This window comes from Adiantum capillus-veneris, chromosome 19 (genome assembly GCF_014529385.1).
Source record: "Adiantum capillus-veneris isolate H3 chromosome 19, ASM1452938v2, whole genome shotgun sequence".
Taxonomy (NCBI): Eukaryota; Viridiplantae; Streptophyta; class Polypodiopsida; order Polypodiales; family Pteridaceae; genus Adiantum; species Adiantum capillus-veneris.
Window position 1 is genome coordinate 35,777,684 of NC_140949.1, and position 3,850 is coordinate 35,781,533.

The window sequence follows — 3,850 nt, forward strand, 5'->3', positions numbered from 1 at the left end:
AGAGAGTCATATTGGTTGGCTTTGTAAAACTTCTTCTTCTTTGCATAGAAGTTGTTGTCATCAAAGTCCGAACTGTCTGGACAAGTCCTCAGTAGAACTGTCAATCATGGGGCGAGATTTAGACTTCTTTGCCATTTTCTTGCCCTTTTCTGAAACGAACGAGGAGGAAGGATCTCCAAGCTACACAGACCACCTACAGATACGCGTTGGACGAACCACCCGACCATAGCCACCATCCGGCAGCTCCCCCGTGCTGGGGCCAGCGTCCGAGGACATAAGCGTGCACCTGTAAGACCGGGCGTCCCATACCACCCGGCCTCACCTCCTCAAGGTGACCTCGTCCACTCCTAGCCTCGCGGGCTAACCCTGGCACTCTGCCAATGGGGGTCGATAACTACAAATGAGGCCTTGGTCTCCCTTTTCTAATAATAGCCAGCCACACTTGTCGTGTTCACACTACGTCCGCCTGGACACTGGACGCCCATCCCAACGGCATCTGGGCTAGATCTCCTCTCCTGTGAGCGGAACATAACATACTTCCCCCCTTAAGAACCATTGATGTCCTCATCAATGAAGTGAGGATATTGAGCCTTCAGAGCTCTAACGGGTTCCCAAGTAGCAAACCTTCCCTTCCATTTAATTAAGTACTCGTCATAAGCCTTTTGACGCGAATGACGGGTAAGATGGTCTAGAACTGCTTCTGATTCTTGAGGAATATACTCAGTTTGCATATCTTGCCATATATTTTCCTCGATAGGCACAACAACGTCGGCTTCGCCCAATTTCACTTCAAGACGGCTGACATAAAACATTGGATGTACACTAACATCCGAAGGAAGAGCCAGTTTGTAGGCAACTTGGCCAACTTTCTTTGTGATCAAGAACGGACCACAATATCTAGCTGAAAGCTTATAATGCTTTCCTGTTCGCATAGTCTTGGAATCCTTGGGTATCTTCAGATAGACTCATTGTCCCACATCTAGAGTCCTTGGAGACCTCTTTTGATTAGCATAAGTAGGAACTCGGTCACGAGCCGTTCTTATACTATCCTTAGCCAATTCGAGCATTTCTTGCATGTCATACAGGAAATCACGAGCTTTGCGTTCCTTGACTTTCTCTAAGCCAATAGCAATCGGGGATTTAGGCTCAAATCCATACATCAGCATGAACGGGCTAAATCCAGTAGCAGAATACTTGCTACATTATAGGCAAACTCTAACTGTGGAAGATACCTTTCCCAATCAGACTGCCTGTGAGAGACATAAGCTCTCAACATGTCCTCTAATGTCTGATTCATCCTCTCAGTTTGTCCGTCGGACTCAAGATGGTCAGAAGACGACATACTCAACTTCGTCTGAAGATGAGCAAACACATCTCGCCAAAATCGGCCAGTGAACTTAGTATCTCGATCACTGAGATATCTTTTGGCAGACCATACAACTTATAAAGCTGATCGACAAATAAAACCGCCAACTCATGGCTTTTTACTATCGACTTCGTTGGTATAAACTTCACCATTTTTGTGAGTCTATCGACCACAACCCAAATAGCGTCATTGCCCCGACTAGTATTTGGCAAACCAACGATGAACTCCATGGAAATACTCTGCCACTTGGCATCTGGGATTTCCAATGGATGTAGCAGGCAAGCTTTCCTAAGGCACTCTCCCTTATTGACCTGACACTGAGCGCATCTCTTCACATAGCTCTCTATGTAAGAGCGCATTCTTGGCCAATAAAAATATCGTTTGACCAAAGCCAAAGTTCTCTGGATGCCTGGGTGCCCAGCGCTAGGAACATCGTGGCATTCGCACAAAATCCTTTGTCGAATCTCATCGATTTCCAGCACGCAGACTTTACTATTTCTGAACAATAGTCCACCTCTAATGGAATATTGTCGCTGTCTCGTCTCTCCAACACGACTCACTTGGGTCTCCGAACCACCCAAGCCTGTATACGAGTCATTCCCCGCTTCGACCTCGTTCCATATCTTGCCAAAATGGCCATCAGAACGACATAGCCCTCGGAGAGACAGATAGAAATCCGTGGCGTGGACTACGGCATAAAGCTCCTTCTCGTACGTTGGATAACGCATTTCAACGTCAGAAAGCTTCTTACTTTCAAAAGCAACAGGACATTCATCCTGGTATAATGCTGCACCAATAGCATAATCAACTAGCATCCGTTTCAACCACAAACGGTTTGCTAGGATCCACAGTGTGTAATATTGGCGCAATAGTCACCAAGTGCTTTAGTGTCCGAAAGCTCTCGTCGAGACGCTCATTCCAGACAACACGGGGATTACCCTTACGATGAGGACCCGAAGTCTTCGACCCTTTCACCCCTCCTTTTAAAAGTTGCGTAAGCGGAGTAGCAACTTTAGAGTAATCCTTGATAAACTTGCGATAAAAAGGACTTTACTTGGCGCACATTCTTCAGAATGGGCCAATTTCGCACTTTATCCAATTTTTCAGGGTCGACGCGAATCCCATCGCGAGTAATGATGTGACCCAAGTACAGAAGCTCTTTCTTAAAGAATTCACACTTAGAAGCCTTAGCATAGAGCTTCTCAGTTCTCAGTACTTCAAGAACAGTGCGTATATGCACTAGGTGCTCAGACAAACTTCGGTTGTAGATCAAGATATCATCGAGAAATACAACAACGAAGTTGCCTAAAAATGGTCTCAACAGATCATTCATCATCTGCTGAAACGTAGCTGGAGCATTGGTCGAACCAAAAGGCAAGACCAAAAACTCGTAGTGACCGTAACGCGTATGGAAGCCTGTCTTAGGAATATCTTCCAGTTTGATCCATATCTGATGATAGCCTGATCGCAGGTCTATCTTCGTAAAATACAACGCTCCATGAAGCCGATCTATCAGATCGTCCATGCGCGGTAGCGGATACTTGTTCTTGACGGTGAGCTTATTCAATCCCTTGTAATCCACACAGAAGCGCATAGTGTTATCCTTCTTTCGAGAAAGTAGCACTAGCGCTCCCCACGGGGATTTGCTAGGCCGAACAAAACCCCTGTCGAGATAATCCTTCAGCTGTCACTGAATCTCGTCCTCCTCGGTTTTACTAAACCGATAGGGTTGCTTTGAGAAGGGCTAACTACCAACCACCAACTCAATGCCATGATCTACTCCTCTCGAAGGCGGCAAGCCAGGAGGTAGATCATCAGGAAAAACATCCTTGAAATCAATCATGATTTCTCGGATAAGGTTGGATTCGTCGGAATCCCCAAGTTGAACAAAGGAACATAAAACATTTTTACGAAATTCAATGACAGAAGTACCAAGCACTAATGAATCAAACCAAGCAGATGGTACACATTGATAAAAGTCAACATGAAAAGACTTTATCTCTTTATACATTTCCAAAGCATTAACAACTGGTATTGCAAAACCATTATTTACAGACTTTTGATTACAAAGCGACACAAATACATGAGGCATGTTCTGCTTAATAAAAACAAGAGAGTGATGTACATAGTTTATATACAATGAGTCTTGTTTATCATAAAACCATGGAATCCCTAAAATAACATCTGCTCTGTCCAGGCGCATGATGTGGAAATCCAGGTTCTCTTTGTAATCAGCTAGCTCGAGCGACAAGTCTGGAACCATCCGATTCCATACATCCGTATCCACGCCACGAGCCATCTTCACATGATACTCATGGTCACTGTCCCGCGTCCGCAGGCTCAGTTTCTGCACCAATTTTGCATCCACAAAATTGTGTGAGCTTCCATTATCAAGGAGTACGGTCACGTCGTGACCATTGATCTTCCCGACGAAACGGAGAAGATCGTGCTTATCAAACACTTTGGTGCTAAAAGTACAATTAG